The sequence below is a fragment of the Gallus gallus genome, chromosome 10 (genome assembly GCF_016699485.2).
Source record: "Gallus gallus isolate bGalGal1 chromosome 10, bGalGal1.mat.broiler.GRCg7b, whole genome shotgun sequence".
In the NCBI taxonomy this organism is placed as follows: Eukaryota; Metazoa; Chordata; class Aves; order Galliformes; family Phasianidae; genus Gallus; species Gallus gallus.
Window position 1 is genome coordinate 5,508,811 of NC_052541.1, and position 11,236 is coordinate 5,520,046.

Genomic DNA, 11,236 nt, shown 5'->3' on the forward strand with positions numbered 1-11,236 from the left:
GTGTGTGTGAATGAAGTCGGGCAAATTTAGAATTCAAAGATCTTTCATATTTTCAGGTCCCAGTGGTGTTCAGATCCTGTTTTTCATCTCTAACTATCAAATGTCTTGAGTGTGAGTCCTTCAAGTGTGTCTCCCTTTCAGAAGTGGCACTTGATGTGCCAAACTATGTGAAGACTCCTAAGCTGTTGCTGAACTCAACATTTTTCTCAACAGCTAACAAATGCTTTTCTTTCAGAATTCCACCCATCCCCGGGAGCTCAGTTTTTTCTGTTAAGTTGTTGAGGGTTAAGAATTGTATTAGTAAAACCTTGTCAGGTTCTTGCTGAGAATTTCATAGGTAACCAGTTCAGTCATGGGGGGGAAAGCTGTGTCCAAGGGTTGGAACCTTCCCTCTGGAACCTTTGCCACCTCCAAAGTCCTTGTGGCTTTGGGCACTGCACTCACCATCCACAAGTCTTTCTCCACAGGTATCAGGCTAATTTTATTTGTCTTTACCAGATCACCAACACTGAATGGACTGTGTTGCTCTGCTCAAACAAAGTTAAGCCGCGTTATTGGCTTCTTTAATCTTTTAAAAGTAATCATGTTACTTGGGGCAGGGACTCCAGCCAATTCCCAAAGTTTACCTGTGACAGTGATCAGAGACCAGCAGCACCTGTGTAAAATGAGTTAGTGTCTTCCCTGAGTGCTTTGGTACGCATCTTCTGCAAAGAATAGAAAGTTCTGGTAACTCTTAGTTTGTGTTACCCATCTACCCCAACTGTCTGCCATCTCATGAGGGGCTGGTGGAGGCATCACCCATAGTGTAACAAAGCACCATCTGTAAGTTGTAAGGAAACTGCATTCTTTGGGGTTTAAGGAGTGTCCCAGAACTTTGTGGTAATGATTAAGTGGCTGTCAGAAAACAAATCTAATTTCTAATTCTTTCATGTGGTTTATGTAGCCTGTAGTCAGAATGAATAGACAAATGTTACTCCATTTTGCTTACACGTTCTCTTGGGTCCTGATGTTGTGGTAGAGTGTTTACAGAAGTATTTTGATATATTACAGAGAAATGCTATTTAGTTTCTCTGGTAACCAAATACACTACCTGTCACTGCAGGCAACTTACTCTTAAATTCATTGTTAAACACTTACTATTCATTCAAAGCTAATTCATGACTATGTACCATTTGGCTGTAATCTATTTGAATGTCAATATTGAATTTATCACAGGAGTCCTCATTAAGATACAATTAATAACAACTATGAGCTGTGTGAGGATACTCAGTTTTCTTTACCTAATGTGGTTAGAAGTGTGTTTTAATTATAGGCTATGCGCTTTTATTTTGCGATTTAATTGCTGGTTGGATTGGTGGTTTTTGGAAGCAGTTTTGTTACATGATAAATGTTGTTGTATGAGGTACATATTGTCAATGAGTGCAAACACATAGCTTTACTTTTCCAAATGTTGAAAACAAGAGTTCTTGCTCTTTACTTCTGGTATATACCTTTCATTAGTGTGAACTTAACTTGTTTACTTAGTCCAGATGAAATCAAAACATTTCTACTGATTAGTAGAAGTACAGTAGAATATTTTTAAGTGTTATTCCGTAGGAAGAAAAATTCAGTAAAATTAGACAAAAATTATCTCTACCTGATTTCTTAGTTTTATTGGTGCATATAGGGGCTGAGAATATATGGATGGAGAAGCTGGTACCATTTATATAACTAGAAGGAACCAGTTGATAAATGGATGGAGGAGGTAGAGAATAACTTATTTCCCAAGTGAATCATCATCTCTCTTATTTCTTCTTGAATTACCTCCATAGCTTTCAAGCAGGAAAAGCTGATACTATTCATTTCATGTGGACATTAGAAATTTTTGGAAACTTCATTCAGAGTGAATTAAATCCTTGTGAGTAACAAAAGTAACTTTCAGTGTAAATTAGGCCTGTATGATCCTAAACAATACATTAAAATTTCCTTATGGAACAGTTAATTCTTTATAGAGGACTGGAGGGTCTCTGTGCTCTTATAGACTGAAATAACTTTTGGCAAGTAGTAGGTTTCAAGACTGAAAAGGGTCAAACACACTAATTAAGTTTCAGACATCTTTTTCATGGTCACATTTTGCTAACTTGGAACTGAGTCGATATCCTTTGCAAGATGTGTGCTGCATATAATAATGTTCCGTATATATTGTATTGCTGGAGGCTGGGAGATACGATTGTTCCATTTGTGTTCTCAAGTTATTTACTGTTGCTGTTTCATAAAAATGAATTGCACACTGGTGTGGTATAATAAACCAACAAGTGTCTTATTTCTGTTATTAAACAAACCAGGATTAAAAGGATGTTTTATTGAAATATCTTGGTTGAAAAGACACTGGAGAACGTTTTACCACGACGCACAATTTTTCAGTGATTGTTGTTAGCAGAGGCTTTAATACGTACAATTAAATAATTTCAATCAAATTTTGCATTAATTCCTAAGGCATCTGCTAGAATTGCTTGATACTCTGGTGGAACAAGGCAATTCATTAAATACGCTTCTGGTTCTTGTAATGATTAAAATGTCACCTAGGAGAGATATCCAAGAGGAAGCCAGTTGTCACTTCTCTGTATCTCTTAGTAGGTGAAGCTATAGACCTGGTTATCTAGAACAGCTTTACCGATAGAGCATGACAGTACCATAGAACGCACGTTTTCTCTTGAGTGCCATCTGACTTATCTACCACATTTCTAGTGAAACAGGAATGCTCTGAAGTTACTAAAGGTTGGCAGCATTTAGGAAAGCAGTAAGACGGTAAAAATAATGAAGTAGATGTCTGTCCAGTTACTTCATCTGTTACATTGTCTTTTATAGTATGGGAAGGACAAGCAGTGGGGTTTGCTCAGAGTAGAAAAAAGCCTTACTAGAAATAAATAAGAACAGGGCACAAAACATTTCAGAATTGATGCAGATTAATTTCATTTGAAAGCAGGAGCCAAGCAGAGCTATGCGCAAAACAACTTTATTTTAAGTGATTACATTGGGGTTTGGTAAATTGTGTTATGGTGAAAACTGAGATGGACCATACTTGTTCATTTCCAGGGCATGCTCTTGGGCTAATGAGACAGAATCTCTGATTTTAATAATTAAAATTAATCTTGATAAATAAATGTAACAGATGGCTTCTTCAAAGGACAAAACATGATAAAATAATTAAAGCTGCACGATAAAACAAAGAAATGAATTATCTCCTTGTTTTGCATTATAAGGATGCTAAAATCAGTATGTCTAGTAATTGTTGGTACAAATGTTTAAATGCTATATGCTATCATTTCTGTCATGGCTCTGAATTCGTCCAACATGTTATAAAGTTGTCTGCAATTTAAAGCAATGCATAAAACAGAACATTTGTGTGATGGGACTTTTAACCATCCTTCTGTAGAACCTAGTCTCTCAAAATAGCTAATGGAAACTCCTGAGAACAGTTTAAGCACCTTGTCTACTTCCGTCCTGGGAGAGCCTCTCTATTTGCATATTGACTTGTGTGGCTACAGACTGGAGGATCTGAGTGCTGTGTTTTTCCACTTGGTAAGAAAAGAAAACTGATTAAAGGGGTAAGCCTTCAATTCTGTCCATAGGATCTACAGATCAGGGTTATGCTTAGCTGGAAGTGAAGTTCTGAAATCAGACACTGGACAATGTCATGTTAGCAAACTCACAGGCGTGCAGCATCGAAGTGGCATCAAGTGTCACAAAAGGGCAAAAGCATTTTTAGCCTGCTTTTCTGACAGATGAGACTTATGCCCATCCATCCATGTGCCATTGCTTCCCATTCCACTGAAACCATTGTAGAGTTTGGAAAATAGAACTGTGAAAGTTAATAAAAGTCATACAGGATTTGTAGAAATCTAATGCTAGTGGAGAAGGGAGACAAACTAGAACCTTACTGGTTTTTAGACTCTTTGAAAGCAGGTGTCTAGCCAGTAATGCATACATGGTTCTGGGTTACCTCTGCAATGTGCTAGTGGGCACATTGCAGTTGAGCACATAAAGGAGAGAATTAAAAAAAACAAAATAGGGGTAGAACACCATCAAAGCCAGGATTCCTTCTTCCTGTTGCACATGGAATAGCTTCCTGTAAAGCTGGTAGGGTTTTCCAGATAAGTCTCATACATGTTGAATTGATTTATTGATTCTGTGAATTCAGAGATGTTCACTGTCCCTCAAATTGTGCTGCTGTGTAAGTGTTATTGGCTGGAGGCAGATAGATGGGTCCAGACAAAACTGAAGAGGTCAGTACTTGCAGTGTTAAGAACCAGCTGTTATTTCTGAAAAACATTAGGGCTGTTTGTAAACCTTGAAGGTCACAAGACTATGTGCTACTTACTGCTTATCACATTTGTGCCTGTAAGTGCAGCTTCTGATAGGCTTGTATAATTAACTTCAGCTTTAGCTTTCACAACCAAAATGGTTTTTTTTAAGTGCTAGTGTTCTTTTGCAAGAATACTGGAGGTTATTTTCTCACAGAAATAGTGCAGCAAAATGCAAATGGTGCTTGAATTGGGGTGTTTATCTTCACTGTTCATTTTCAGAGTAAATAATTTATGCTATGCTGTTTGATATTTTAGTCAGCTTAGTCATGACCAGGAGAAAGATGCTGAGCCTAGAAGTGAGAGCAAAAGTGCCATAAAAACTAAAAACCAAATTTTTTCTTTGCTCCTTTACGTATGGTGAGGAAGAATTTAAAATAAATAATTGCTATACTTTGTTCAGCCTATTAGAAATATAGGGAAGTGGCTGCAGATCCTTCCTGCTCTTCCTTACTCCATTAGCAATGCATCCTCTGCATCCTCTGTGTTCAGCCAAGGTGGGGTGAAAGCATATTGACCTATTGGCTATCTTTTCATTGTAAGTGTTACTTTAGTACTTCTTTTCCATGCTAGAAGGACCAAGTGATATATTCTAGTAGTTCAAGTCCTTTCCTCAACCAGATTCCTTGAATAAGAAACTTCATCCATTTCTCATCCATAACTTTTGATTTCCACGTCGAAAAAGAGGTTCTTGCTGAAGACTTGGTTTGAAAAACTGCATCTGTCTTTTCATCACTGTTTAGTGGATGGATGCCTTCATGGAAAGGAGAGAGAAAAATATGAGGAGCTGATCACGTTCTAAACTCTTGTAGCAGTTAGTCAGGAAGACTTCCATGGCAAGCCTTCAGTGGTGACACATGCTGGGGTGACATCCTAACAGGCTCTGATATCGACAAGGTAAAGTGCTATGTGGAAGTTTCCTAATCATCTGTCAGTAGTGGTGGCAACTGTAATAGAAATTCTCAGGATGCCTTTTTGTTTGAGAACACCCTGCTCAGGGCTTTCAGTTCTGTCACTTGAATTATAGAGAAAATGCAGAGCCAGATTTTCAGGTCCCCTGCTGGAGGTTGTTTACATAATTTTGCACCTTTTGGCAATGGCTTTACTTCAGGAGACTGGCAGTCTGATTTAATCGAACAGATCTGTCTATACGCAGACTATATGGTCACATAAGCTGTTTAAAAAAAAATTGCAGATAAGATTCAGGGTTGTCTGAAGCTGCTGAAGAAGTAGCAGCTCAGTTTCTTTTGGATGAAATCAGTTTGTGAAAGTGTTATTTTTAATTCTTTTTAGTTGAAGGCTCTTATCTTTAAAGATTATTGCCATTAACATTGATGTTGCATGTCAGAAAATATCTGCTGTGCAGTTTGAGTAGCCTTTATGTTGCATATAACCACATACACCTCTCTTACTTAAAGCACAAATACAGATGGCATGATCTCAGTTCAGGTCCAGGTTTAAGCATTTGACTAGTTGATGGTGGTAGTGTTCTTGTTTTACTGACAGCGCCACTTTTCCTTTCATGTTAGTGCTTGGAAAAAAATATATCTTTTTTCAAGTAGATAAAAGTCAGCTTGTGCCTCTCACATTTTTAGGTCTTACGGCCAATAGATGCTTTGCTTTTCTGTGTCTGTTGGCTGCAGCTCCAAGCAATTAGCTCATTCTGTCTGTCATGAAAAGGAGAATACTTCCAGTTAATTGACTGGTTCAGCAGAGTGAAATTCAGGAGGGTGTCGTTGTTGTCCCCCCCCAAAAATATGTGTAAATCAGAGAAAATCTGACTTAGATGAGGAGATAGTGCCCATGCTCACTGGCAAACTGACTGAACAATTTACAGGAAAGTTTGTTGGCACTAACCATAAGAACATGTTTCAAATAGGTTTTTGTAAGCCTGAGTAGTGGAATGAGTTACTCTGTTTCTCTGCTTCTCATGCTATGATTGGTCACCCATTTAACCACCATTTTGAGGAGTCCAATTAGTTGTCTATTTTTAAAGATGATGGAAGAGTAAGGTTTCCAGCAAAATTGTTTTTTCTTCTATGAGATCCATAGTCCTGCCTGTCTGAGCACTTGTTTTACCAAACACTACTGATACGTTGCTCTGAGACCAGTTGCCCACATGAAATAATTTTCTCTTTTTTGGTTCCTTCTCAGCTGTTTATATTTCATATGATGCACAAATGTAATTATAGATCATCTTTGAAATCATCTCCATTCCATCTTTGCATCTTTTTGTTTTGAATCAAGAATCAGAGGATTCCTTCTTTCTTCCTTGCTTTTCTGTCTAATAAGCAGTCAGGAAGAAGAATTTTCTGCCTTGATACTTGGGAGAATTTCTATTGAGTTGACAGTCTATGTTATCCAAATGGACAATACATACTTTCTAAAAATAGTAACTACAACTACCGATCAGCTTTGCATGCATTTAGTTTCAGACCAGCAGCTAAGTAGATGTTTATCAATGTCTTTAAACTAACAACAAATAAACGTGGCACAGGGAATATCACTTTGGATAGCTTCAGTGCATATTTATTTAAATCTTTTTTCAAGGGCTTATTGTTGGGGAAAAAAGGCAAAAATACAGATGTTAGTGAAATGTGTGTGTAAGAAAAGTTTTAAAAAGTGGATGTAAATAATTCCTTCTGCAGTGAATTGAACTGATGGAAGATACTTATGTGCTAAAGCTTGCAGTAAACTATGTGAAATAGGTCATAATTCTTTAGAGTCTTGTTGTCATTAGGTTTGATGACTAAAGCTCAAAGAGGATACAAATTCTTCTGTATTTTCTCTTCCTCTTTTCTGTCTTGTGGTCTACGGTGAGCAGTTTGTTTCAGGAGAGACTGTTTAAAAGTCTAGGCACTGTTTACCTATGTGAGCTTGGTATGCATGTTAAGAAATGGGTGCCATTATAATTTCCTTTAGCTGGTGCCTGTAGAAATTGATATTCAATGTGCTGAAGGGTTTTTTGTCTCAACACTTCCAGGCTTACTTTGCAATTAATGGGAACTTCCATAATTTTCTCTGGCTTTCTAAATTTCCTGTTTTACATACTGATATTTAACTCCAACTGTGTCCTGTTTTTCATGGCACAAAATAATGGATGATGACAACAGTGGCTATTAGAACTAGCAGTCTACTTCTCAGAGGCATTGAATATCCACTCATCCTGTTGAAGTTGGTTAGAAATGTTCAGCAGCACTCAAAGTCAGGCTGTGTTATTTTACCATCAGATTTTGGATATCTGATAATTACTAATGCTTTTTTTTATTGTGTCCAGTTCCTTTGTATGTTTCCTTGTGACACTTTCCTTGATGCATCAGCTTCCAGTTTTCCTTGTTGAACCTGAATGCCCTGCTTATTATTGTTTTTAAGATTGTCTGAATTATAGTAGTAAAATAAGACAGAAAGACTGTCAACTTTCATGACTTCAGAGGTGGTCACTTCCTAGTTGTAGGGCGAGACAACAATGCTAAGAAATTGATTTAACTATACAAAAGAGGGACTTTCTTGCTGCTTTACAGAATTTTATATTTTTGAAAAAGGTTGAAGAGCCACTCTTCATACTGGATAACTTCACAATAGATGTTAGCCATGTTATTAGATTTGAAATGAAGTGAAAATCTAGACTGAAAATGAAGTGAAAGTAAACCTATACTCTCACTAGAACTTTGCAAATGAATTACAATGAAGAAGAAACAGATTCAAAGAAAACAGCACAGACTTGTAATAGTACAGTACTTATTTTGCCTTTATTTTTAAGATGAAATGCATGTTTTGTGCTATTACTTGGCAAAAAAAATGAGTCATGACAAAGCCACGATTTTACCTTTGACCTTCAATACATACATTTTATGATATACTGTTCTGTACTACTCATGTGGAAAGGTGTTTTCCATCTCTACATGTGTATCTGATGCACAGGTTTTCAGTTTTACTCATGGATTCTTCATAGGTTGTCAATTACTTGTGTAGTTCAAGTGAAATACACGGAAAGTATTTGCTACATTAAATTATGCATCTTCAGAATGTTGTGAAATGAATCATTCAGGCTTCCAAGTTTCATATCTCTGTATTTTCTCCTTTGTATTTCTGTCTGCTCTGAAAAATGTTGCAGATGACATTTTAAAGCATTTTTTTAATAGGAAATAGAACTAGACCTTCTATTCTTCTTAATTAACTTCACTAAAATAAACGCAATGACCAAAGAACTTCCTCTCAGCAGAAACAATGATGGGAGTTGTGGGGCTGGGGAAGTTTGCCCGTTCAGTTTTGTTGCATAATGTAGACGTCTATATGAGCTCCTTCCTGCTGTTGCTTACCTAACTGCTGTATATGATATGTATATGCTGAACTGAACTCCACCACATTCCATGGGTGCCTGGCCAGGCTCCAGTACAGTAACTTGATGTGCTCTCTATGTTATATGTATATGAGAACTTCTGAGATAGCTTTTTTTGAATGTGATCTTAATCTCAGAAGTTAATTCTGCCTTTCTTTTTAAGACACTGCAAGAGGGGGAATTTTCATACCACTGTCTGTCACTGAAGCTGTGGGATGAACCACACAGTAGCATCAGTATTTTTATGGGGAACATAGAAAAATCACCATTATATGCATTGCCTTTGTATGAGTAATGATGCAGAATTCAGAACAGACAATTGGGAAACAGCAGCTGAGTTATTTACCTCAAGGTCTGAAAATGCATGAGACTCCATTTTAAACAACTGTACCGAGCTCTTAGTGTTGCCTGTGCACTGGGCATACAGTTGAGCATCAGAGCCTTTTTCTAATGTCTGTGTGGGAGAAAATAAGGAATGGTTGCATAGTTTTATCAGTAAGTACCCTATATAAGCTTACAAACAGTTCATATTACAGTTGCTCAGGTAATCTTTTTAATGCAAATTAGTGCCTTTACCAATTTATCGGCATTGGTAGTAATGCATCTATTTAGCTGTTGGTGTCAAAGGCAAAGCTGTCTTTTGACAGTGATTGATGTAATTCAAATAGTGCAGAATAAGAGCAATGATTAATATCTTGTCTTTTTTTTCTTTTTGCAGATTTCTCAGGGGACACAATTTTGCTTATTCATACCTTTTACTGTGGCAAAAATGGAGTATTTTCCTTACCAAAAACCAGCAGCATAACGCCTATCAGACACTTGCCTCAAGGAAATCTTATCAAAAGTCTGTTCACAGTAAGTGAAATGAAAAACTTGCTTAAAGGTAGCTTTGAACTGCTTTGTATCTATTTATGGCTCAAGAACAAGCAGCCTTAACAAGAGAAGTAATCTTGGCAGTCTGGCTTTTAGCAGCAGCTGTTTGCTCTTAAGTGAGAATATTAGAGGAAATAACTTGTTGTAAAGCAGTTTGAGGTTGAGCTGCTTCCTGACCACTGCATACCATTGCATCATACCTGGGTATTCTGTTCCTTGCTCCGTACCCCCATGAAATATTTACTGCTGTGCTTAGCGAACTGGATGCACGAATAACACGACCTAAAAGATTATCTGTGTTGTAAATGAAGATGTAGCCTCACGTTGCTATGACAGTTTTAGTATTCCCAATGTAGAAACAGGAGACTAAATAAGTCAAAATAGAAGCAGCAGCTAGTGATTATGCTGCTTTTCATTGTGCTGGGTTTTCAGCTGCATGCATTTCATGGCGCCTATAGGCCTAAGTGTTAACCTATAACACAATTCTAAGTTAAAAACAAACAAAACCTACATTTTATATCCAATAATAATTAATCAGTATCATGCTTTCTACTTACTGAGGTAAATTGTATGCAAGCAGAGTAATTGTGAAGTATTTAATATATGGATGTTAGAGGAAATTGTAAGGTTAGAGCTTTTGCCAGGGTACCTTCTTTACCTGAAGGCTGAAATTTGGAGGAATATGTTCAGCACTTGAAAACAATATTTTCTTGCAGAAACATAATGAAAAATGTGTAAATGTGGGGGAAAAAAAAGACAAAGAAAAGAACTCAAAATGAGAAGAAAATTTACTTTATTCTAATTGCTTGTAGTTTGTAGAGGCATGTTGTAGTGGAAGAGACGTTTCTTAATGAAACTGTGCATTTAATAAGAGGTCTCAGATTGTATTTGCAGTACAGTACAAGATACTGCCTACGTGTTTATCATTCTCCCATATAAAAGAATAATCAATTGAATTTGATTTAAGATGAAGCTTTGTTTTAGGGAAATTTCATTTTTATCAGTGGCATTACATTTATCTTACTGCTGCCTTCTGCCAGAGGATAATTAGCACACTATGAGAACTTGTGTGAATAAAATAAGGGAGATGCTGTAACTGTCTCATGTTCAGGCCCTTATCTGTTGTCCTGCCTGAATGCAAAGGCATCATAGCAATAAAACTGTTCTGTGCTGGAAAAATATTGATGGGGATGGATGTGGAAAGCTTTTCTCTCCTGCTTATTGGCACATTTCTGTTATGGACCCCTGTTTCTATGAACTTCTCATTTATCTATGACATATTTATCTCTGAGATCATTCATAATGCCATAGTATTATGAAATCCTTCTCAAGCTCCATGAAAAGACAGTTGTAAAAGTGTTCCTGCAGCACAGTGAGGTGGGAATGTTGCCTGTGAATTTATCTCCCTGCTCTCATCTGGCACAGGGCAGCTGCTGTACTTGTGCAGCGCCAGGAAAGCACCTCTGAGAGCCCTTGCTGCAGTGACCGTAGTTGTTTCAGAAGATTTGAAGGGGATTCAGGTATTTTAAGATATTGAGTGTCTTTAGCTTTCTATGATTTTTCTGCAGCAGGAGTGTGCTGTAGCTTTTCAGCACAGCCTTATCTTTTCAATCTTTTCTACATTCTTTTATCTTAGCCTGCAGTATAAGGTTCTAATCTCTAATTCTTCAGTAAGTCTCCT

The 11,236-nt window shown here is 37.1% G+C and overlaps 1 protein-coding gene across 38 annotated transcripts in view; it reads left to right on the plus strand.

The window, feature by feature from the left end:
- Positions 1-11,236, plus strand: part of OTUD7A (OTU deubiquitinase 7A) — a 168,320-nt gene that overhangs the window by 87,915 nt on the left and 69,169 nt on the right. For 35 of the 38 annotated variants that reach the window (XM_046899294.1, XM_046899295.1, XM_046899273.1 and 32 more), the window contains one exon: positions 9,401-9,537. The gene's annotated coding sequence lies outside the window, so the exon portion shown is untranslated. Of the gene's footprint in view, positions 1-5,086; positions 5,241-9,400; positions 9,538-10,980; positions 11,076-11,236 lie in introns of all 38 variants that reach the window. The other 3 variants (XM_046899281.1, XM_046899280.1, XM_046899278.1) reach the window with 2 other exon arrangements.